At 44.5% G+C, this 26,425-nt stretch overlaps 1 long non-coding RNA gene across 2 annotated transcripts in view; it reads left to right on the top strand.

Annotated features, from left to right (window-relative positions):
* Positions 1–25,338, top strand: part of LOC137207626 (uncharacterized) — a 40,534-nt gene extending 15,196 nt beyond the window's left edge. The window contains exons 3-4 of one of the 2 annotated variants that reach the window (XR_010935186.1): positions 15,319–15,857; positions 16,509–25,338. This is a non-coding gene — a long non-coding RNA (uncharacterized lncRNA). Of the gene's footprint in view, positions 1–2,731; positions 2,844–15,318; positions 15,858–16,508 lie in introns of those variants that run through there. The other variant, XR_010935185.1, reaches the window with a different exon arrangement.
* Positions 25,339–26,425: the final 1,087 nt, after the last annotated feature.

Genomic DNA, 26,425 nt, shown 5'->3' with positions numbered 1-26,425 from the left:
GAGGGGACTAGTGCCTGTGTTGTGGTGGATGAGGCTGGATCTTGTCTTTCTGGTGGGCAGGTCCACGTCTGGTGGTGTGTTTTGGGGTGTCTGTGGCCTTATTATGATTTTGGGCAGCCTCTCTGCTAATGGGTGGGGTTGTGTTCCTGTCTTGCTAGTTGTTTGGCCTAGGGTGTCCATCACTGTAGCTTGCTGGTCGTTGAGTGAAGCTGGGTCTTGGCATTGAGATGGAGATCTCTGGGAGATTTTCGCCGTTTCATATTACGTGGAGCTGGGAGGCCTCTTGTGAACAAGTGTCCTGAACTTGGCTCTCCCACCTCAGAGGCACAGCACTGACTCCTGGCTGGAGCACCAAGAGCCTTTCATCCACACGGCTCAGAATAAAAGGGAGAAAAAGTAGAAGGAAAGAAAGAAATAGGATAAAATAAAATAAGATAAAAAATAAAGTTTTTAAAATAAAGAATAATTATTAAGAAAAAAAAATTTTTAAAGTAAAAAAAAAAATGGATGGACAGAACCCGAGGACAAATGGTGAAAGCAAAGCTATACAGACAAAATCTCACATAGAAGCATACACATACACACTCACAAAACGAGGAAAATGGGAAAAAATAATATATCTTGTTCTCAAAGTCCATCTCCTCAATTTGGGATGATTCGTTGTCTATTCAGGTATTCCACAGATGCAGGGTACATCAAGTTGATTGTGGAGCTTTAATCCGCTGCTCCTGAGGCTGCTGGGAGAGATTTCCCTTCCTCTTCTTTGTTCTCACAGCTCCTGGGGTTCAGCTTTGGATTTGGCCCTGCCTCTGCGTGTAGGTCGCCTGAGGGCGTCTGTTCTTCGCTCAGACAGGACGGGGTTAAAGGAGCCGCTGATTCGGGGGCTCTGGCTCACTCAGGCTTGGGGGGAGGGAGGGGCATGGACTGTGGGATGAGCCTGCGGTGGCAGAGGCCAGCGGGACGTTGTACCAGCCTGAGGCGCACCATGCGTTCTCCTGGGGAAGTTGTCCCTGGATCCCGGGACCCTGGCAGTGGCGGGCTGCGCAGGCTCCCAGGAGGGGAGTTGTGGAGAGTGACCTGTACTCGCACACAGGCTTCTTGGTGGCGGCAGCAGCAGCCTTAGAGTCCCATGCCCGTCTCCGGGGTCCGCGCTTTTAGCCGCGGCTCGCGCCCGTCTCTGGAGCTCCTTTAAGCAGCGCTCTTAATCCCCTCTCCTCAGGCACCAGGAAACAAAGAGGGAAGAAAAAGTCTCTTGCCTCTTCGGCAGGTCCAGACTTTTCCCCGGACTCCCTCCCGGCTAGCCGTGGCGCACTAACCCCCTGCAGGCTGTGTTCATGCTGCCAACCCCAGTCCTCTCCCTGCGCTCCGACCGAAGCCCGAGCCTCAGCTCCCAGCCCCGCCCGCCCTGTCGGGTGAGCAGACAAGCCTCTCGGGCTGGTGAGTGCCGGTCGGCACCGATCCTCTGTGTGGGAATCTCCCCGCTTTGCCCTCCTCACCCCTGTTGCTATGCTCTCCTCCGCGGTCCGAAGCTCCCCCCTCCGCCACCCGCAGTCTCCGCCCGCAAAGGGGCTTCCTAGTGTGTGGAAACCTTTCCCCCTTCACAGCTCCCTCCCACTGGTGCAGGCCCCGTCCCTATTCTTTTGTCTCTGTTTATTCTTTTTTCTTTTACCCTACCCAGGTATGTGGGGAGTTTCTTGCCTTTTGGGAGGTCTGAGGTCTTCTGTCAGCCTTCAGTAGGTGTTCTGTAGGAGTTGTTCCAGGTGTAGATGTATTTCTGATGTATCTGTGGGGAGGAAGGTGATCTCTGCATCTTACTCTTCCGCCATCTTCCTCCTCCCCCCATGTGATCTATCTGTCTTTTAGATTATAGCCATCCTACAATGGTAGGTGTGATGGTATCTCATTATGGTTTTGATTGGCATTTCCCTGATGTCTAAACCTATACTGTGTCTTGAATCTGATATTTAAATGCCCTCTTTTGCCTCTCCTTGGAGCTACTCTGGCTGGATAAATGATGGGATTTCATACTTACTCCCCCCCACCCCCGCCGATCCCAGAAACCCACACAACTGGACAATGTGCTGTATGGCCATTGTTATTCCAGCAGAAAGGGTGGGACTTTATTAGACCCTCAGGAGGAAAGAAGCATCTAGAATGCATGTGGCTCATAAAAGAAGAAAAGTGGTTATTTAGCTATCTCAATCAACCATAAAATCTTTGTTACAGGTAATACAAAACTCAGAGCTAAATCAGGAAACTTTTTTCTAGTAGCTCTTATTCATTATTAACTCTTAGTGTCTCAACTGAAGAAAAAATTAATGTGTCCTATCTGCTGTGTCCTATCTGCCTGTAGCCTGGAAAGTGCTCTATAAACACCTGCTAATTGACTAAGAGAGTCGTGAGGAGGAAGCACCAAGAGTGGATTTGAGATAAAGATTGCTGAACCGGGGGTCAGAGGGCGCCCGGGACTCAGATGTCAGAGAATAATCCGTAAGGGAAAAGAAGAGAGAAGACAAATAGGGAGTTAATAAAAGATGAGGGAGAAATGGAAAAAAAGTCCATACTTTTGTCTGCATGGGGGCCTCTAAAACCTGAGTTTAAGGAGACTTGGAGAAAGTCTTTGCTGTGGCAAGTGATATAATAACAGCCACCTTTTATTCCAGGTTTGCTATGTGAAGGGCACACAGCTAAACCTGTCACATGGGTTATTATATTTGCTCCTGTTTTACAGGTGAGAAAAACGAGGCCCAGCGAGATTATGGAACCTGTCCAAAGTCCACTGGTGGCATTTGAAACCAAGCCCTTTTAGATCTTAACTCAGAACTCTGGTTGTTTCTGCAAGGTAATGGACCACAAAAGGAATAGTCTAGTTTGGGGGTAATAGAATTTGGGTGAAACTAAGAAGAAAATAGAGATTTCTTAGTAAACTGCCAAAAGGAAAACCCAGATTAGGCAAGGCTAGCCCCAGGTGACTATATCAAAGAATGAAGACTTAAGGATTCTCTAAAAAAAAAGACTACATCTTACAAAGACTCAGATGGTCTTCACGGTTGTATAGGAAAATCAGGTACCTACCTCCACATACAGGTATGGAATTGTGTGAGCAGCACTCTGTACCCTTTGCAACCCCATAAACTCTCCCATCTGTAGTTGAATACGTTGTTACTTTCAATACTGTAGATATTCTGTTTTCCTGGGAGGAGTGAGGAGTATGTCTGGAAAGAATGAAAAGAAAAAGTCTATACTGCCAACGTTAGAGCTCTAGGAAGAAAGGCAGTCCCCTGGATGATGGGGAATTGACAGTGAAGGGCTTGCCCGGCCTCATATTTTTTACCCCAGCTCATATCTTATAAGGTGTGGCAGCAACAAAAATTATGACTTGTAGCACAAAAAGGCCATCAACCCTCCCCCACCCAGCTCTCCACCCCCAGCTCCCCACCCCCATTTCTCAGAGAACCCTGGCTTAGTACTTGGGGACCATGGCAGTTTGCAGAGCGGAGCCAGTGTGAGGAACCAGTGTTTGGTCTGACAGCTCCTCCCTCAGACACACCTTTATGACTGAGACCCCTGGAGCCAGGGCCTGGCTGGGAGAACGTGCAAATTCCTGAACTTGGGGACAGTGAAGATCAGAGGTCCGGGGTGCATCACCCTTCACTCATCACATGTTAATTGGGGCTACTTTGGATTCTGGCATGGCATGGAAGATTCGCCCTGCACCTCCTTTTACAAGCTTCGTGACCATCAGCCTTTGTTTCCTCCTTTGGGAATTGTCTCAGGAGAATCCCAGACCATTCCAGTATGGAGCAATCACAGAGTCACAGGCTGCTGGAGTGAATAGGCACCCAGAAAGCACGCGGTCGGCCCACATATGTTGCTAAGGCTCCTGGCGACAAGCAGCTGGGCCTGGGTGTTACCTGCCTGGTGCTCCGGATGCAGTCATGGGATAGGTGGGGCTGGAGGAGCACACCTGACCTGCACCCCACATTTTCCTGAGAAGCTCTAGGCTTATTTTAGATAAACATCTGATGTTCTATCTTCCTTTGGAACTGAGGCAGAGAGAGATGGGAGGATGGCCAGGAGCATAGGGAGGCCATGCAGGTTTAGATGCTGACTATACTTCCCAGCCCACATCCACCTGAGGGGAGACATGTCAGGGGTCCCCGCGACCACCCCTAGATTTGGTAATTTGCTAGGAGGACTCACGCGACTCAGCATATAGTTGTACTTGTGGCTGAGGTTTATTTCAGGGAAAGGATACAAAGCAGAATCAGCAAAGAGAAAAGCTGCATGGGGTGAAGGCCAGAGGAAACAAGGCCTAAGCTCTCAAGAGTCCTCTCCCACTGGAGTCATGCAGGATGTGCTTAATTCCTCAGCAGCACACAGTAACAACACATGTCAAATACTGTCAACAGGGGAAACTCATTAGAGAACTAGCCCCCAAGGTTGCTTCCAGGGGCTGGTCACATAGACACCCTCTGCCTAGCATTTACCAAAATTCCAGACTTCCAGGAGAAAAATGGTATTCAGCATAAACCATATTGTTTGCACAAACAGTCTAGGCACCTAGCTATGTGATCTTGGGCAAGTTGCTTAACCTCTCTGGGCTTCACTGACCTCATTTGTAGAATACAGGTACTAAAGGTACCTGATAAGATTGTTGTGAGGTTTAAGTGGGTTAATATATGTAAAGTGCTTACAATAGTACTTGGCAATGTGGCGAGCACTATATAAAGGTATTGTTATTAATGTTATTATTATTTTTATTATTCAAGGTCCAGTTTCCGTGATTCTCCCAGGTCTTTCTTCCTAGGTACTTGCACATTATTCTGTCCTTACTATCTCTTCCCTTTAGGCAGTGCTCTTATGGAGAAAGGGCTACCTTATTTCTCTTTATATCCCCTGTATTTAACACCAAATAGATAATCTGCTGATGTTGAGTAGATGTTCACTGAAGGATGAGACAATAATTGTAGTAATAATTCTGAATTCTTATATCTGTCCTCATTTCCTTGTCCTGTCCATTTGTTTATGCAGCAACCGATGATTTTTTTGTCCTGGGGGTCTTTTCACATGCTCAGTAGGATTTGTAAGTGAAAACTGCATTGTAGAAACCATTCACATTAAACCAGCGTTTCTCCAACCATGGTCATGCTCATAGGTATTCTCCAAAAACAGGTTGCATGGATAAATAAGTTTGAGAAATTCTAGGTTACACAGGATTTATTTGTTGTTGTCTTTTTTATGTTTTTTTGACAGCGCCACATGGCTTGCAGGATCTTAGTTCCCCTACCAGGGATCAAACCCCGGGCCCCCTGCAGTAGGAGTGCAGATTCCTAACTGCTGGACCACCAGGGAAGTCCGCAGGTTACACAAGATTAACCAAATATCTTTCCTATAGGACTTCTCAGGCCTTTACTAGGGTAATTAATGCCCAGGGAGTTGGGTAGGATGCCAGGTAAAGTTAGCACATTTCTTAACTTTTTTTGACCAGAGGACCTTTTTCTCAGAACGTTATCAGCGTCTAGTGGGACTGGTTCTATGGAGTGTAGTTGGTGAAAAACTGCACTAAGCCTCATTCTCTCCTAGAGCCGACTGGCCTAGGGCTTGGGTGTGCAGATGGGTGCCATTTAATTGCCATCTGTGGTCCCAGGCCTGTAGAGTGTCTGTACCTCTCCTAAAGCCTTTACCAAAGAATTACTGTGCAGCTCATGTATCCACTCAGTAAAGATTTATTGAGTTTCTGCTATGTGCACTGACTGTGGAGAAAACAGGATTCTTGCCAATCAAGGAACTGAGGACTCAGAACAGGGCCTGGTGAGTTGGATGTGGAGAGAGCAGGGCCCTCTGCTGGCTGCCCTGGGAGCTTGAAGGGTGAAGCTTTTGATTTTCCATCCAGACCTCTCAGTGTATAGGTGGGTATATGGGGAGATTGAAGTCAAGGAAGTGATAATTTTTAAAATTTAAAAATTTTCAAAAATTAAAAGAAGTTTTTAGTCCAAACATCTATTTGGAGGCAGACTGGAAGCAGTACTTCTCCACTGTATCACACTGACTCTGAGCCTAAGTGTCTGAATCAGAGAAACACATAGACAAGTCCAACCCGGGAAGAATTTATTCTGTGTTGCTGCCTGGTGGTCTTGAGCCTGTTCAGGACCATCATAGGTTGGATATCTTTCCCACTTCCATTTTCCCGTCAGTGACCCCAGATCAGGTTTATTTTTGCATATGTCTGTCTTCTCATTGCTTCCCTCTTTGAGCATCCTTGGTGAGGATGCCTGTGGCCTGACATGGACTGCAGTCAGAGAAGGGCACACTTTAGGAGCCAGAGGGCTCTGGCTGTGCTTTGCCAGCCAGGCAAGCGCTGGTGGGAAGAAAGTGATGAGAGTAATGCCTTCAGATGGGAGGGCGTTTGTGGTACTGCGGTTCCTGAGGTTCTGTGTACACACTAAGCAAACAGGAATGTAATGTGTGTGCTACAGATTAGAAGGAAACAGGCCACCCACTCTTGCTCCAGCCTGCTCACCGAGGCACCTGGTGTCTGATGCCAAGGAACTAACATCAGCTCCCCAAGGAAGTGCTGCTCCCTTCTCAGCAATCCCTCTCTGCTTTCTGAACGAAGTCCACAGGCTTCCAGGTTCTGTCCCCGGCACCAGACTGCATCTCTCAACTTCTCCTCTGATCTCCCTCTGTACTCGTTCCTGCTTCCTGAGAATGTGCCCCATACATTCCCCATCCTGGAGTGCTTGCTTTTACACCCTCCTTGCCCTCCACCTCTGCTTGTTTGAAATCCCATGACTTTTCCAAGGCCTGTGAAGCAGCCAGTTTGGATTCAGCTGCATATAAGAGAAGTTCTGCTGCAGGGGCCGAACCAATAGGGATCAATGTATCTCATGTAACAGGAAGCCCAGGAGCAGGCAGTCTAGGGCTGGTGTGGCAGCTTCATCCTGAATTCCTTCCAGAACCAGACTCTTTCTATCTACAGACAGCTGCTGTACTCTAAGCATAACCCAAGTTCCTGGAAGAACGAGGCAGAAGTGGTAGAAGCTGTCCTAGAAGGAACCTGCTTATGTCTCATTGGCCAGAAAGGAGTCTCCTCACCACCCCAACTGCAAGGGAGTCAGGGATGGTCTCTGGCTTTCTAGCCTCTAAGGGCCAGCTAGAAGGGAGCTGAATGGGTGGTGAATGATTTAACCTGTTTGAATTATTGCCTCTTCCCCGAAGCCTTTATCAAAGCATCTTAAACTTCCTTCATTCTTATCTAACAAGGGTAAACCTTTTTAGAGCCCTTATATATTGCCGTGGGTTATGTACTTGTCTTGCTTTTTCTTCTTCTTCTTTTAATAGATCTTTACTGGAGTATAATTACTTCCCAATACTGTGTTAGTTTCTGTTGCACAGCAAAGCCAATCAGCCACATGCATACACATGCCCCATATCCCCTCCCTCTTGAGCCTCCCTCCCATCCTCCCTATCCCACCCCTGTAGGTCATTGTAAAGCACTGAGAAGATCACCCTGTGCTATTGCCTTTTCTTCTTGATCATAAGCCTCTTAAAGATGATGAATACATCCTTGTCCCCCTCACAGCTTCTTTTGGATCGATTTGTGATTTCTGCTCCTTTCTCATATGTCCTTCCTCCTCAAAGTTTTCTTCCAGCTGTAAGACCTCAAGGACTCTTCTGACTGGGATTGATTAGCTGCCCTGGGACACTGCAAGGAGGTAAACCCCATCCAGGCCCAGAGAGAGTCAATGAAAGAGGGAGTGGAGACATCCAGGACCTCTCACTCACTGCACAGTGCAAGGGCCAGGCTGAGCCCAGAGGGACAGGAAGGTGAGAGCAGAAGGTAAAGAGAGACTGAGCCAGAATGGCATGGATAAAAGCGGGGGGTAAGACACTAGTTCTGGTGGCAGCAGGCAAGAGAAATCTGGGGAGGTCATGTTTCAGGAAGTGAGAACTCTCTGATCCCCAAATCTTGAAGCCCTTCTGAACCTCACCTTCTGATGACAAGAGGAGGGCTCTCACGAAGACCTCCTTTAGTTTTGGGGCAGGTAGAGGCCCATGTCTGGTATTATACATCAATTGGAACCAGTGCGTCTATCAATTTTATCAATTTATCCTCATGTGGGTTAGGGAAGCAAGACTTATGGGTTGAAGACTCAGGTCTGCCCTTGAGTTTTTCTGAACAAGTTAATTGCCCTCTCTGGGCTTTAGATTCCTAACTATAAAAGATAGGCCTGGCGTATATCACTAATTTTTAGATCTCTACCACTGGAACAAAAACAGATTAAAAGCTTGAAAAGATTCCTCAAGCAGCAACACATCTTCTTGGCAAGAGACACTTAACGATTTGTAGTATCTGGAGCACCTCTGAAGACTCCTGTGGCTGCAGGGAATACCATTAGGTGATCTTGTAGCTCCGTCCCTGCTCGCTGACCTTGGCCTTTTCTGATTATGGTTACAGCTTTTTTTTCCCCTCATATTTTCTGTCTACTGCAGTTTTTGCATTTTTAAAGAGATAACTAAGGTACCATCATGACGTGATTTCAAGTTGGCATGTCTCAACTCTGTACATTGCTTGTTTCTGGTCATTCCTCAGTTTCTTCATTGGAGTTTTTAATTGCCCTTCCCCACCCTAAGAGTTTCCTTTGTCCTTGCCCAGACACCCATTCATGAGATGCGAAGACAAAGTCAGCCATTCCACATTGAGTGAGTCACAGGCAGTCAGTGAGGCTGATGCTGAAAAGAAGCCTCACACCTGGATGAGATGCTTGGTTCTACTTGGTGCCTCATCCAGGGGTGGAAGCTGCTGACTTTAACATTTTACTCATGTGGTCTCTTAGGTGCAGACCTTTTGTGGTTGGTTTCACAAGTGACCTGCTAGACCAGTTTCACTAGGTTCTGCAAGCCAAAAAGGTGATCTTCTTCCTCCTGTTTCAACTTATTAACAGCAAAAAAAAAAAATAACAGTGATACTCAACTAGCATTGATAGAGAGCCTGTTAGGTGCCAGGCCTAATCTCATTTCATCCTCCGACAGCCCTTCAGCTGACAACAGATCAATGACTTGTTGATTCAACACCTACTGTGTGCCAGGTTATTCTTGGATCTGGGTGGAACACAGAGATGATAGATTGCGTGTTAGGTGCCAGGCCTAATCTCATGTCATCTTCCAACAGCCCTTCAGGTGACAACAATGAATTGTTGATTCAACACCTACTGCGTGCCAGGTTATTCTTGGATCTGGGTGGGACACAGAAATGACTAAAATAAGGATTACATGAGATTTTTATTTTGTTTTAGTTTCATTATTTTCCCACAATGAATTTATCATGCGAAAAGATTATCCTCTCCCCCATCCCAAAAAAAGATAAGAAAAAAAAGTCAGAGCAGGCCCCATGAAGGAAATCACAGTCTAGTAGAAGAGACAGAAATGCACGGTGAACCAGCACATGTGGTAGGTCATGGTGAGTTTTATCAAAGTGGTACAAACAGCTGGGACAATTAATTGTGACTCTAGAAGCAGGAGGCCTTTACATGCTCTGTGAATTAGGAGCAATAATCATCCCTGTCCAGTCTGCCTCACAGAGTGGTTGCAAAAGCTCAACCAAATGGACACAAAGTCTCAAATCCTGTGCATCTGTACATCCTAAAAGGATTACTGCCCCGTCTGCTCATGTTTCCAGTAGAGTTGGGGGTGTTGGTCATTCTGTTCCCTCTGGCAGTTGTGCTGTGCAGGGGTCATCTGAGGACTGTCCTCTGGACAATCCTGTGAGCCCTTGAGTTCACATTGTGGGTGGCAGCCCCAGGGGCCACAAGTTCAGTCCTGCTGCTATATTGATTCTTGCCTCGTTTCCTGTCTTTGTCCCTTTTCCCATCTTCTTGTATTGAGCTTTCTTCATCCTTCCTACAAATCTCTTAATCCTTCTTGTCCTTTTTCCATAGTGTGTAGGTATCCCCAAGACCACTCCCAGGTTCTGTGATCTGTTAGGAGGACTCACAGCTGTGATTTATTACAGTGAAAGGACACAAGGTGAGATCAGTGAAGGGAAGAGGTACACGGGGCAGTCTAGAGGGCACCAGGCTCAGGCTTTCTGGAGTGTTAATAGATTCCCAGTAGATGTACCTTAATTCCTCCAGCAACAAATTGTGACAACACATGTGATATGTCATCTATCAGGGGCGCTCACTTGAGCCTAGGGGCCCGGGGTTTTATCGGGGGTCAGTCACATAGGTAGCCTCTGCCTGGCAGGCACCCAAACTCCAGGCTTCCAGAAGGAAAGCAGATATTCAGCATGAATCACATGGTTTGTACAAATAGCTCAGCACAGCGAGCCATTCATCATCTCAGGACTGGAGAGAGCCCTCCTGAAACCCATGTTGCCCAGTGCTAGCCAAGGGCCGGTCTTTCTGAAGTGCAGCCTCGGGCCTGCTATACTGGCTCTTTTCTGCACTGTCCACCCCCTCCATTCTTGGCCAAGGCATCTTTGCAGCAAAATTATTCTCATTAGGAGCGCATGCAGCAGGATGAGACCAGCCTGCAGCACTGACCTCAGTCATGCCCTTTAGAAGTTCGGGACTCTGCCAGTTAAACAAAGCCCAATAACCATAAAGGGCTGTTTTAGCAATCCAGGTGGCTTTCTTGTCAAGTTTTTACTGGTCCGAGGCATCAGATGAGGTTCAGCACAGCTCTGCACGGAATGTGAAAGCTGACCCGAAGGCTTCCAAGGACGGAGGTGGTGCTAGAAAGTGCAACACACAAGAAGAGTACCCCAGAGGGTGCACGTGGAACCCCTGGAAACCAAGGGCTGATGATCTTTGGGGCACCCCATGCAGGACAGCCACTGGGCAGGCAGTACGGGTTCACAGGGCCCCCACTGTGGGTCCCCATCATGGGGCTCCCTCCGAAGGCCTCCAGTTCCATCCAGTTAGTTCAATTCAGTCCTCGGATTCGGAGGGACTGCCCAAGGCTGGCAGTTACGAACGGTGGGCTTGTCTGTGACAGAAGTTCATCCACCCGCAAGTGGACAGCATCTGCAGGTGTTCTCCACGTGAAGTGCGGGGAACTGGGCTGCCCCTGCTGTCCCATGCTCAGAGCTGTCAGGTGTGATAAAGGCTCAGTGTGAGTTAAAAGCTTCCAGCCGCTTGGAAAGGTGCTCAGGGAGTTTTCCTTCAGGAAGAGGGGCAGCTTCCAGGGACAGTTTTGAAAAACAGGGCATTAGAGCTGCCCTGAGCCTCCCTAGGTGCTGGGATTTGGTTTTTCCTCTGTTGTTTCAAACTCAGTGTGTCCCATTCAGCAATCATAACCTTACATGTTAAAATCATCCCTTACTGTCATCCAAACCCTTCACCAGAAGGGTTGTATGCAAGAGGATCAAAAGCATTCTTACAGGGACTTCCCTGGTGGCACAGTGGTTGAGAGTCCGCCTGCCGATGCAGGGGACACGGATTTGTGCCCCGGTCCGGGAAGATCCCACATGCCGCGGAGCGGCTGGGCCCGTGAGCCATGGCCGCTGAGCCTGCGCGTCCGGAGCCTGTGCTCCGCAATGGGAGAGGCCACAGCAGTGGGAGACCCGCGTACCGGAAAAAAAAAAAAAAAAAAAAAAGCATTCTTACAGAAAAACATTTTTATACAACTGAACCAGAAAGATAATCCTGTTCAAGAATTGGTTGGGATGAAATTCAGCATCTTCAACGCCTTTCAGAATGGACTTACATAACTTCCCATCCTTTTCATCCTGATCTTTTATCCTGTGAGCATCGATTTCTAGAGCAGGCTGCGTTTGATTATCAAACTGCCTCCTAAGGTATGGGCCCAGGAGAGAGGGGAGGGGAAGGGCAAGGGAGCTGGGCCATCGATGCGTCTGCTGAGCTGAACTGACCTGGGAACAGCAGGGAGGCATCCCTGAGAGGGGCTTGAGAGCCCCATCTGTCAGGAGGGGACTGAGGGGTTACAGGCCCTGAGGTGTGCCCTCCCCACCTGGCAGCCGCCATCAGAATACCATCAGTCTCTGTAACAGAAGCGCAGAGCCTATCAGGAGCTCCTTTTCAGAGGGTCCCATCTTGAACCTAAGCCCTTTCCTGTGGACCCTTGTATGCGACCCAGACAGTGCAGCCAGAATCCATGACATTCTCATTGTTTAGGGCCCTTTATCTACATAGGTCCCAGAGTTCCCAGAGCTCGGGTCCAGCTTTTCGTTCAGCCCAGCTCCAGCTGAGGCTACAAAGACCCAGAGCAGAGAGTATCAGATTTCAAGTTAGGCTCAGGCCCTTAGAGTCAGTGAATTCAGGACTCCAAAAAGGCCAATAGCATTTCTTTGGCAGCAGAAAAGTCTGACACTGGTGGACCAAAGGGCTGGGTTCCAAGCCCAGTGATAAGCCAGTCTTCCCTAAGCACCTTCTGTCTTATTCTTAGAGTCCAAGTTGATACACTCAGAATTTGCACAGCAGACAAGAAAATCATCAGCCTGTTAGGGTCAGCGTTTACAACATCTGATATGATTACAGGTGGGCATTAGCTACTAAAGACTGCTTTTTAAATCTCCAAAGTGTGTTTTCTACTGGTGAGTGCTTCTCTTTTCATATCAATTGCCTTTTCCCAGTGAAACCAAGGGCAACCATCAATTAGATCCCTTAAATTATAACTTGCGTAGTAAATAATATCCTGTAACCTGCCTTCATTGATTAAGCTCACCTTAATTGTTCTCTCAAATCATCTCCTCCAAGCTTCATGAAACTTAGACAATATATCACGAGACTCCTTTAACCAACCCCTATAGATAACACCTTTGATGTGTGGGTCGCTATAGAATTGGTTGCTTAAGTTGTTTTCCAGGAACATGGAGCTAGTCTTGTCCAGTTCAAACCAGTAGAGACCACTTAACTGGGCCTGTGCGAGTGTCCAGTGGATGACCTTTTGACATCAGAGGCCAAAATCTCCACCCTCAGATCATGCTAGCCACCATTTTCTGAACACACATCTGATGAAGGAGCACACAAGCCAGATACACCTGCACAGAACACCGCTTACTTCACCTTTTCTTGCCTCCAGTCGTCTGTCCCCACACCTCAGACCACCCTGCTTCTTTATCCCATGAATATCCCAGCCCCTCGGATTTGAGACTTGTTCTCCCATGTCGTTGCTTGGCCGCCTGGTGAATAAACCCTTCCTCCACTGCAAACCTTGGCGTCTCAGCGTTTGGCTTGCACTGGGCATTGGGCAAACGGACCCAGTTTTGGCACGCCAGAGTCTCCAATAGGCAAAACTCATAGTGAAAATCATCAGTATGGAGACTTATTCTGCTTAATATCCAAAGAGTTTAAATTCTAATTTACTCATCAGTGGCAAAAAAGCAAGGAAGTTGTGTTTAATACTTTTTATTTTTTTGCAGTTCCCCTGCTTGGGATGATCCCTCTAGCATTTGTGAAATTACAAGGATAACACTTTTCTTCAATTTTTGCCATACATCCAAATGCCCTAGCCACAAAATAAAAGCCATTTAAAAAATTTCCCCTCCCCTTTTGTTTCATTTTTCAAATTTACTCAAATCCCACGCAGTAAATTCAGCATTTACATGGTTAACATTACAGCTGCCAGGAAATCTTGGCTGGAGTGCCAGGGGTACATGGGCCTGAAGAATTGGCTGCATTGCCTCCTCCTTTATTTTTTCTCTAGTTGGTCTAAAGCTTTGCTCCTGGGAACCAATTTGCCCTCCCCCTTAGAGGAAAGAACATTACAAATGTCAACCTCTGTAGCCCACGCGAGCTCCTCTTTTGCAAGAGTTGGGCTCTGGAGGAGAGAACGAAAGCAAAGGCAACTCTCAGGCTGGATTTCCCCTCTCACTCTAGCCAGCAAGTAGCCAGGGCAGCTGCAAGCCTGTTTTTCTGGAGTTGAGCTCTCATTTTCAAAGGCTATGGGTCACTTTTCCCTCTCAGAAGAGGCAGCAGCCGAACTGCTGTTTTATGCCAGCCCTATCTCCAGAGTCATCCTGACACCAAGTGTTCAGCATCTCCTGCCCCTTCGTCCTTCATTTTCCCAAACAGTCCTTTCACTGTATTTCAGAGTCAGGGTCCTTCTGGGGAAGCCCACTTCTGACTCTGCATTGGGGTCCCCCAGAACACCCACAGGTTCATTGATTCCTTATCAGGACTCACAGGACTCAGCATATAGTTGTACTCACAGCTAAGGTTTATTACAGTGGAAGGACACAAAGCAAAATCAGCAAAGGGAAGAGGTGCATGGGGTGAAGCCCAGAGGAAACCAGGCCCAAGCTCCCAAGAGTCCTCTCCCAGTGGACACATTTAATTCTTCCAACAATGAATTGTGATAGCAGGTATGTAATCTTGCCTACCAGAGAAGCCTGCCTGACCTCAGGGGCCCAGGACTTTTAGTAGAGGTAGGTCACATAGGCACCCTCTGCCTAGCATGCACCAGAATTCCATACTCCCAGAAGGAAAGCAAAACCACATGGTTCCTACCAACAGTTTAGCACAGCAAGCCACTCTTTTCATTTAAGGAATGATAGAAACCTTCCCAAAATCTAGGTTCCCAGACTTATTGTCATATAATAATGTGAATAAAATAATTTTCACAGAGTGAACACATTTGTGTAACCACCACGTAAATCAAGAAAAAAAAATACCAGAATCCCCAAAGCCTCATTCGTGTCCTCTTCTGGTCATAAATCCATCTCCCCAAGGGTAACCACTATTGTGACTTCTAACACCATAATTTGTTCTATCTGTCCTTGAACTTCATATGAATGGAATCATGTAGCATGTATGCTTTTGTGTCTCGCTTTTTTTCTTATCATGACGTGAAATTCTCCCATGGTGTTGTGCATAGGTTGCTCATTTTAATTGTTGTGTAGTATTCTTTTTGTGTAAATAAACAACAATTTGTTTATCCATTCTAATGTTGATGGAAATTTGGGTTGTTTGCAGTCTTTGCTATGAACATGCTAGTGCATATCTTTGGTGAACATACGAATACAATTGTGTTGGGTACACATCTGGGAGTGGAATTGCTGAGTCATGGGGTATGAATATGTTCATTTTACTCAATGCCCCCACACATTATTCCAAAGTAGTTCTGTTTTACACACCCATGAGCAAACCCATGAGAGATTTAGTTGTTACCCATCCTTGTTAACATTTGCTATTATCTGTCCTTTTCATTTTAGCCATTCTGGTGGGTGAGGCTGGTATTATTACATTGTGGTTTTAATTTGTATTTCCTGATGACTAATGAAATTGAGCACTTTTGTTATGCTTATTTGCCACTTGGCTATCGTCTTTTTTTTTTTTTTTTTCCGGTACGCAGGCCTCTCACTGTTGTGGCTTCTCCCGTTGCGGACCACAGGCTCCAGACTCACAGGCTCAGCAGCCATGGCTCATGGGCCTAGCCACTCCACTGCATGTGGGATCTTCCCGGACCGGGGCACGAACCCATGCCCCCTGCATCGGCAGGCGGACTCTCAACCACTGCGCCACCAGGGAAGCCCAGATATCGTCTTTTATGAAGGACTGGTTCAAGTCTTTTTCTCCCCTCTCTGTTGGGTTGTTTCCCTTCCAGTTTTTACCATTTTAAAAGCAGATCAAAAAGGCAGACAAAGGAAACAGGGATGGGGAAAAACTGATTAAAGGTCGCTGCTGCATATCAGACACTGTGTAGACTTATGTCATTTACTCTGTGTGACAATCCTGCTAAATCAATATCATATCATTTTACAGATCCATTCACATTTCAAAAGAAATGAAGTGCCTACCATATTGCCCAGCACAATCCTTGGCGCTGGAGATACAATGAAGATCAAAATCAAGATGGTCCCTCCTATGGCACTTGCTGTGGGGGATAGTCAGGTAAAAGGCAGTTACAGTGCATCCTGTGGTTATAATAGAAGAAGCTCAGAGTTCTGTACGAGCACTTAGATGGGTTCTAACTCAGAAATGGGGAAGACAGGACTCCCTGAAGCAACTAAAAGGACCTGGGTGACCAGGCACAGGATAAGGGGATGGAGGTGGTGGGTCGGGAAGATGAGAAACAAGGACGGAGTGGTAGGTAGACAGCAGACCCTAGGGAGCCTGGTAAGAATTTTGGACTTATCCTGAGTTTGGTAGGAAGGTTTTCATTGGTGGGATGACAGCACGAGATGTCCCAGTTCTGAAGACTTAGCTAGAAGTGAGGTCACCTATGACCATGATCCAGAGCAGCAGGAACAGCAGCCTGAATGGGAAAGTATTGGGGGAAAGAAAGAAATGGAAGAGTTAAAGAAATTAGTGTAGGAATCAGCAGGACTCGGTGATTGATGTGCTGTTAGAAAAATCCAGCATGGCTCTCAGGATTTGTCTTGGGCAGCACTTATGTTACATTGCCACCATCGACTCAGTTGCCCACAGGAGAGAACTGAAGTTCACAGAAGCAACTTGTCCAAAGTCAATCAGCTCATAAATAGTACAGCTGGGACTCAAACCCATCCCTGTTTGACAACTTCCTAATTCTATTGATTTCAGAATTTTCCTATTCAAGATTGTCTGGAACAGGAGTGCACATGCTCAGAGGAAAGGCCATGTGAGGATTCAGCAAGAAGATGGCCATCAGCAAGCCAAGGAGAGAGGCCTCAGACAGAAGCAAAGCACTCTCTGTGATCTAGGACTGTGAGAAAGAACCAAGATGGCGCAGTAGAAGGACGAGCTCCCACTCCCTCTCGCAAGAACACCAGAATCGCAACTAGCTGCTGGACAATTATCGACAGGAAGACACTGGAACTCACCAAAAAAGACACCCCACATCCAAAGACAAAGGAGAAGCCACAATGAGACGGTAGGAGGGACTCAATCACAATAAAATCAATTCCCATAACTGCTGGGTGGGTGACTCACAAACTGGAGAACACTTGTACCACAGAAGTCCACACACTGGAGTGAAGGTTCTGAGCCCCACATCAGGTTCCCAACCTGGGCGTCCGGAAATGGGAGGAGGAATTCCTAGAGAATCAGACTTTGAAGGCTAGTGGGATTTGACTGCAGGACTTCAACAGGACTGGGGGAAACAGAGACTCCACTCTTAGAGGGCACACATGAAGTAGTGTGCACATTGGGACCCAGGGGAAGAAGCAGTGACCTCAGGGGAGACGGAACCAGACGTACCTGCTAGTGTTGGAGGGTCTCCTGCAGAGGGAGGGGGTGGCTGTGGCTCACTGTGGGAACAAGGACACTGGCAGCAGAAGTTCTGGGAAGTACTCCTCCCAGAGTCCGCCATTGGCCCCAACAAAGAGCCCAGGTAGGCTCCAGTGTTGGGTTGCCTCAGGCCAAACAACCAACAGGGAGGTAACCCAGCCCCACCCATCAACATTAAAGTGGATTAAAGTTTTACTGAGCTCTACCCACCAGAGCAACAGTCAGCTCTACCCACCACCAGTCCCTCCCATCAGGAAACTTCCACAAGCCCCTTACATAGCCTCATCCACCAGAGGGCAGACAGCAGAAGAAAGAAGAACTACAGTCCTGAAGCCTGTGGAACAAAAACCACATACACAGAAACATAGACAAGATGAAAAGGCAGAGGGCTATGCACCAGATAAAGGAACAAGATAAAACCCCAGAAAAACAACTAAATGAAAAGGAGATAGGCAATCTTCCAGAAAGAGAATTCAGAATAATGACAGTGAAGATGATCCACGTCCTTGGAAAAAGAATAGAAGCAAAGATCGAGAAGATGCAAGAAATGTTGAACTAAGATATAGAAGAATTAAAGAACAAACAAACAGAGATGAACAATACAATAACTGAAATGAAAAATACACTAGAAGGAATCAATAGCAGAATAACTGAGGCAGAAGAACGGATAAGTGACCTGGAAGACAGAATAGTGGAATTCACTGCTGTGGAACAGACTAAAGAAAAAAGAATGAAAAGAAATGAAGACAGCCTAAGAGACCTCTGGGACAACATTAAACACAACACTTTAGCATTATAGGGGTCCCAGAAGGAGAAGAGAGAGAGAAAGGAACCAAGAAAATATTTGAAGAGATTATAGTCAAAAATTCCCTCACATGGGAAAGGAAATAGCCACCCAAGTCCAGGAAGCACAGAGAGTCCCATACATGATAAACCCAAGGAGAAATACACCGAGAAACATAGTAATTAAATTGGCAAAAATTAGAGACAAAGAAAAATTATTGAAAGCAGCAAGGGAAAAATGACAAATAACATACAAGGGAACTCCCATAAGGTTAACAGCTGATTTCTCAGCAGGAACTCTACAAGCCAGAAGGGAGTGGCATGATATACTTCAAGTGATGAAAGGGAAGAACCTACAACCAAGATTACTCCACTGGGCAAGGATCTCATTCAGATTCCATGGAGAAATCAAAAGCTTTACAGACAAGCAAAAGCTAAGAGAATTCAGCACCACCAAACCAACTCTACAACAAATGCTAAAGGAACTTCTCTAAGTGGGAAACACAAGAGGAGAAAAGGACCTACAAAAGCAAACCCAAAACTGTTAAGAAAATGGTCATAGGAACATACATATTGATAATTACCTTAAACGTGAATGGATTAAATGCTCCAATCAAAAGACACAGGCTTGCTGAATAGATACAAAAACAAGACGCATATATATGCTGTCTACAAGAGACCCACTTCAGACCTAGGGACACATATAGACTGAAAGTAAGAGAATGGAAAAAGATATTCCATGCAAATGGAAATCAAAAGAAAGGTGGAGTAGCAATACTCATATCAGATAAAATAGACTTTAAAATAAGAATGAGACAAGGAAGGACACTACATAATGATCAAGGGATCAATCCAAGAAGAAGATACAACAATTATAAATATATATGCACCCAACATAGGAGCACCTCAGTACATAAGGCAACTGCTAAGAGGTGTAAAAGAAGAAATTGACAGTAACACAATAATAGTGGGGAACTTTAACACCCAACTTACACCAATGGACAGATCATCCAAAATGAAAATAAATAAGGAAACAGAAGCTTTAAATGATACAATAGACCAGATAGATTTAATTGATATTTATGGGACATTCCATCCAAAACCAGCAGAGTACACTTTCTTCTCAGGTGTGCATGGAACATTCTCCAGGATAGATCACGTCTTGGGTCACAAATCAGCCACAGAAAATTTAAGAAAATTGAAATCATAGCACACATCTTTTCTGACTACAACGCTATGAGATTAGAAATGAACTACAGGGAAGAAAACGTAAAAAACACAAACACATGGAGGCTAAACAATACATTACTAAATAACCAAGAAATCAAAAAGGAAATCAAAACGTACCTAGAGACAAACTACAGTGAATACACGACGATCCAAAACCTATGGGATGCAGCAAAAGCAGTTCTAAGAGGGAAGTTTATAGCTATACAAGCCTACCTCAAGAAACAAGAAAAACCTCAAATAAACAATCTAAACTTACACCTAAAGGAACTAGAGAAAGAAGAACAAACAAAACCCAAAGTTAGCAGAAGGAAAGCAATCATAAAGATCAGAGCAGAAATAAATGACATAGAAACAAAGAAAACAATAGCAAATATCAATAAAACTAAAAGCTGGTTCTTTGAGAAGATAAGCAAAATTGATAAACCATTAGCCAGACTCATCAAGAAAAAGAGGGAGAGGACTCAAATCAATAAAATTAGAAATGAAAAAGGAAAGTGAGAGAGTGGCATGGACATATATACAATACTAAATGTAAAATAGATAGCTAGTGGGAAGCAGCTGCATAGCACAGGGAGATCAGCTTGGTGCTTTGTGACCACCTAGAGGGGTGGATAGAGCAGGTGGAGGGAGGGAGATACAAGAGGGAAGAGATATGGGGACATAGGTATATGTATAACTGATTAACATTGTTATAAAGCAGAAACTAACACACCATTGTAAAGCAATTATACTCTAATAAAGATGTTAAAAAAAAAAAGAAAAAGGAGAAGTTACAACAGACACCACAGAAATACAAAGCATCCTAAGACTACTACAAGCAACTCTATGCCAATAAAATGGACAACCTGGAAGAAATGGACAAATTCTTAGAAAGGTATAACCTTCCAAGACTGAAAAAGGAAGAAATAAAAAATATGAACAGACCAATCACAAGTAATGAAATTGAAACTATGATTAAAAATCTTCCAACAGGGGCTTCCCTGGTGGCGCAATGTTGAGAGTCCGCCTGCCGATGCAGGGGACACGGGTTCATGTCCCGGTCCGGGAAGATCCCACATGCCACGGAGTGGCTAGGCCCGTGAGCCATGGCCACTGAGCCTGCGTGTCCAGAGCCTGTGCTCCACAACGGGAGAAGCCACAACAGTGAGAGACCCGCGTACCGCAAAAAAAAAAAAAAAAAAGTCTTCCAACAGGGCTTCCCTGGTGGCGCAGTGGTTGAGAGTCCGCCTGCCGATGCAGGGGCCACGGGTTCGTGCCCTGGTATGGGAAGATGCCACATGTCGTGGAGCACCTGGGCCTGTAAGACATGGCCGTTGAGCCTGCACATCCAGAGCCTGTGCTCCGCAATGGGAGAGACCACAGCAGTGAGAGGCCCGCGTACCGCAAAGAAAAAAAAAATCTTCCAACAAAAAAAAGTCCAGGACCAGATGGCTTCACAGGCGAATTCTATCAAACATTTCGAGAAGAGCTAACACCCATCCTTCTCAAACTCTTCCAAAAAATTGCGGAGGAAGGAACACTCCCAAACGCATTCTATGAGGCCACTATCACCCTGATACCAAAACCAGACAAAGATACTACAAAAAAAGAAAATTACAGACCAATATCACTGATGAATATAGATGCAAAAATCCCCAACAAAATACTAGCAAAGAGAATCCAACAACACATTAAAAGGATCATACACCATTATCAAGTGGGATTTATCCCAGGCATACAAGGATTCTTTTATATATGTAAATCTATTACTGTGATAAACTATATTAAAAAATAGAATAATAAAAACCATATGATCATCTCAATAGATGCAGAAAGAGCTTTTGACAAAATTCAGCACCCATTTATGATAAAAACTCTCCAGAAAGTGGGCATAGAGGGAAACTACCTCAACATAATGAAGGCCATATATGACAAACCCACAGCAAACATCATTCTCAATGGTGAAAAACTGAAAGCATTTCCTCTAAGATGAGGAACAAGACAAGGATATCCACTCTCACCACTATTATTCAACATAGTTTTGGAAGTCCTAGGCATGGCAATCAGAGAAGAAAAAAGAAATACAAATTGGAAAAGAAGAAGTAAAACTGTCACTGTTTGCAGATGACTTGATACTATACATGGAGAATCCTAGAGATGCCACCAGAAAACTACTAGAGCTAATCAATGAATTTGGTAAAGTTTTAGAATACAAAATTAATGCACAGAAATCTCTTGCATTCCTGTACACTAATGATGAACTATCTGAAAGAGAAACTAAGGAAACACTCCCATTTACCATTGCAACAAAAAGAATAAAATATCTAGGAGTAAACCTACCTAGGGAGACAAAAGACCTGTATGCAGAAAACTATAAGACACTGATGAAAGAAATTAAAGATGATACCAACAGATGGAGAGATATACCATGTTCTTGGATTGGAAGAATCAATATTGTGAAAATGACTATACTACCCAAAGCAATCTACATATTCATTGCAATCCCTATCAAATTACCAATGCCGTTTTTTACAGAACTAGAACAATAAATCTTAAAATTTGTATGGAAACACAAAAGACCCCGAATAGCCAAAGCAATCTTGAGGGAAAAAAACGGAGCTGGAGGAATAAGACTCCCTGACTTCGGACTATACTACAAAGCTACAGTAATCAAGACAATATGGTACTGGCACAAAAACAGAAACATAGATCAATGGAACAAGATAGAAATTCCAAAGATATACCCACGCACCTATGGTCAACTAATCTGCGACAAAGGAGGCAAGGATATACAATGGAGAAAAGACAGCCTCTTCAATAAGTGGTGCTGGGAACACTGGACAGCTACATGTAAAAGAATAAAATTAGAACCCTCCCAACACCATACACAAAAATAAACTCAAAATGGATTAGAGACCTAAATGTAAGACCAGACACTATAAAACTCTTAGAGGAAAACATAGGAAGAACACTCTTTGACATAAATCACAGCAAGATCTTTTTTGATCCACCTCCTAGAGTAATGGAAATAAAAACAAAAATAAACAAATGGGACCAAATGAAACTTCAAAGCTTTTGCACAGCAAAGGAAACCATAAACAAGATGAATAGACAACCCTCAGAATGGGAGAAAATATTTGCAAATGAATCAACGGACAAAGGTTTAATCTCCAAAATATATAAACAGCTCATGCAACTCAATATTAAAAAAACCAAACAACCCAATCCAAAAATGGGCAGAAGACCTAAATAGACTTTTCTCCAAAGAAGACATACAGATGGCCAAGAGGCACGTGAAAAGCTGCTCAACATCACTAAGTATTAGTGAAATGCAAATCAAAACTACAATGAGGTATCGCCTCACACCAGTTAGAATTGGCATCATCAGAAAATCTACAAACAACAAATGCTGGAGAGGATGTGGTGAAAAGGGAACCCTCTTGCACTGTTGGTGGGAATGTAAATTGATACAGCCACTATGGAGAACAGTATGGAGGTTCCTTAAAAAACTAAAATTAGAATTACCATGTGATCCAGCAATCCCACTACTGGGCATATACCCAGAGAAAACCATAATTTCAAGAGACACATGCACCCCAATGTTCATTGCAGCACTATTTACAATAGCCATGTCATGGAAGCAACCTAAATGCCCATCAACAGATGAATGGATAAAGAAGATGTGGTACATATATACAATGGAATATTACTCAGCCATAAAAAGGAATGAAATTGGGTCATTTGTAGAGATGTGGATGGATCTAGAGACTGTCATACAGAGTGAAGTAAGTCAGAAAGAGAAAAACAAATATCGTATATTAACACATATATGTGGAACCTAGAAAAAATGGTACAGATAAACTGGTTTGCAGGGTAGAAATTGAGACAGATGTAGAGAACAAACATATGGACACTAAGAGGGGAAAGCGGCGGGGGTGCGTGATGAACTGGGCGATTGGGATTGACATGTATACACTGATGTGTATAAAATTGATGACTAATAAGGACCTGCTGTATAAATAAATAAATAAAATAAAAATTTTTTTTAAAAAACGTTGTCTGGACAACAGCCATGAACAGCTTTGGCCAAAGCACACAGTTCCTTTGAAAGAAATATTAAGAACCTCTCCCACCCAATCCCCTGTTGCAGAGAACTAGTCACTATCCCAAAATTCAGCCTGGGTCATGAAAGTATCAGTAACCTGGGTTGCGAAACCTGAGTTCAAGTTCTGGTCCTGCCACATTCCCTACCTTCTCTGGGCCACAATTTCCTAATCTAAGAATTAATGGGCTGGGCCTGTTGACCTCTAACAGCCATCTCAGTATCGTCTTCTAAGATTCTACATGTCTGGGGAGCAGACAATGTGCTTAAACATGTAGGGTTATAGGCTAGAGGCATTCTGGAGACCATTTAGTTTGACTTTCTAAATGACATGTTATCCTCCTCTAATGGTGTCCCAGCTGTGACCCATGTAAGCTGGGGCGTGCACAGACACATGTCACATTGATCAAGCCAGAATTTGTGACTGGAGCTGCAGAGAGGAATCTTTGAACACTCTCTAGGAATCAGTGTGTAATGAGGAATGAGAGCTGCTGTTCTAGAAGATGCTGGGAAATCACCAAGGTGTGTGTCACCCACAGGAAGCCAGTGGGAAGGTCGAGGGCCTCCACAGAAAAGAAACCAGCCCTGTGAAGTGTCAGGCATTCAAGATCAGGGAGGGAAGTGAATGTATGGCTGAGAGTTAATCCTGACTCAGCTCTAAAATGTGTTTCTGGTGCCACAGAAAAAGAATACATAGGGAAAATGAAGCAAGGGTTCAAGCCCTTGAAGACTTAAATATATGACATGACACTGTAAAACTCCTAGAAGAGAATATAGGTAAAACATTCTCTGACATAATTCATACCAATGTCTTCTTAGATGAGTCTCCCAAGGCAACAGAAATAAAAGCAAAACTAAACAAATGAAACCTAATAAAGCTTACAAGATTTTGTACAGTGAAGGAAACCATAAACAAAAGGAAAAGACAACATACGGACTGGGAGAAAATATTTGCAAATGATACAACCAACAAGGGCTTAATTTCCAAAATATACAAACCGCTCATACAACTCAACAACAAAAAACAAACAACCCAATCAAAAAATGAGAAGACCTAAATAGACATTTCTCTGAAGAAGAAGGCATTCAGATGGCCAACACACTCATGAAAAGATGCTCAACATCTCTAATTATTAGAGAAATGCAAATCAACACTAAAATGAGGTACCACCTTATACCAGTCAGAATGGCCATTATTAAAAAATCTACAAATAACAAATGCTGGAGAGGGTGTGGAGAAAAGGGAACCCTCCTACACTGTTGGTGGGAATGTAAATTGGTGCAGCCACAATGGAGAACAGTATGGAGGTTCCTCAAAAAACTAAAAATAGAGTTGCCATATGACCCAGCAATCCCACTACTGGGCATATATCCGGACAAAACCATAATTCAAAAAGAGTCATGTACCAAAATGTTCATTGCAGCTCTATTTACAATAGCCAGGACATAGAAACAACTTAAGTGTCCATCAACAGATGAATGGATAAAGAAGATGTGGCACAGGGCTTCCCTTGTGGTGCAGTGGTTGTGAGTCCACCTGCCGATGCGGGGGATGTGGGTTCGTGCCCTGGTCCGGGAGGATCCCACATGCCACGGAGCAGCTGGGCCCATGAGCCATGGCCGCTGAACCTGTGCATCCGGAGCCTGTGCTCTGCAGCAGGAGAGGCCACAACAGTGAGAGGCCCACGTACTGCAAAAAAAAAAAAGAGGATGTAGCACATATATACAATGGAATATTACTCAGCCATATAAAGGAACGAAACAGTTATTTGTAGTGAGGTGGATGGACCTAGAGTCTGTCATACAGAGTGAAGTAAGTCAGAAAGAGAAAAACAAATACCGTATGCTAACACATGTATATGGAATCTAAAAAAAAAAAAAAAAGATGGTCAGAGGAGCCTGGGGGCAAGACGGGAATAAAGATGCAGACCTACTAGAGAATGGACTTGAGGATACGGGGAGGGGGAAGGGTAAGCTGGGACAAAGTGAGAGAGTGGCATGGACATATATACACTACCAAACGTAAAATAGATAGCTAGTGGGAAGCAGCCGCATAGCACAGGGAGATCAGCTCGGTGATTTGTGACAACCTAGAGGGGTGGGATAGGGAGGGTGGGAGGGAGACGCAAGAGGAGGGGATATGGGGACATACGTATATGTATCACTGACTCACTTTGTTATAAAGCAGAAACTAACACACCATTGTAAAACAATTATACTCTTAATAAAGTATAAATACTTTATTTATTTAAGTATTTATAATACTTAAGAGTATAAGTATTATACTCTTAATAAAGTATTAATAAAAAACCCCAAAACCCCCCAAAAACCCCAAAACGATACATGCATCCCTATGTTCATAACGGCACTGTTCACAATAGCCAGGACATGGAAACAACTTAATGTCCATCAATAGATGAATGGATAAAGATGTGGTACATATATACAATGGAATACTACTCAGCCATAAAAAAAGAATGAAATAATGCCATTTGCAGCCACATGGATGCAACTAGAGATTATCATACTAAGTGAAGTCAGAAAGACAAATACCATATGATATCACTTATATGTGGAATCTAAAATGTGACACAAATGAACCTATCTACAAAACAGAAACAGACTCACAGACGTAGAGAACAGACTTGTGGTTGCCAAGAGGGAGGGAGGGGGAGGGTTGCATTGGGAGTTTGGGGTTAGCAGATGCAAACTATTATATATGGGATGGATAAGCAACAAGGTCCTGCTGTATAGCACAGGGAACTATATTCAATATCCTGTGATAAACAATAATGGAAAAGAATATAAAAAGAATGTATATATGTATATAACTGAATCACTTTGCTGCACAGTAGAAATTAACACAACATTGTGAATCCACTATACTTCAATAAAATAAATTTTTTTAAAAAAGAATTCAAGCCTTTTGCCCAGTTGCTCCTCTCCCTCAATCCCTTCAGAGCACCTTCCCAGCTCTCTGCTCCCGCAGCATCAGCGTGAGTATTGTTGCTTTCATCAGGCTCAGAGGGTGAAGGGACTTGCTACAATCCCACAAGAGAAGACAGAAAATGCCCTGAGTTGTTCAGAGTAAAGCAAGATTATGTCTGGTCAAGAGATGGGGGGAGACTTTGTGAAAGCAGCACCTTAAATTTCATCA

The sequence above is a fragment of the Pseudorca crassidens genome, chromosome 15 (genome assembly GCF_039906515.1).
Source record: "Pseudorca crassidens isolate mPseCra1 chromosome 15, mPseCra1.hap1, whole genome shotgun sequence".
Classification (NCBI taxonomy): domain Eukaryota; kingdom Metazoa; phylum Chordata; class Mammalia; order Artiodactyla; family Delphinidae; genus Pseudorca; species Pseudorca crassidens.
Note: the sequence above shows the minus strand (reverse complement) of the source record. Positions and strands in the feature narration are given on the sequence as shown.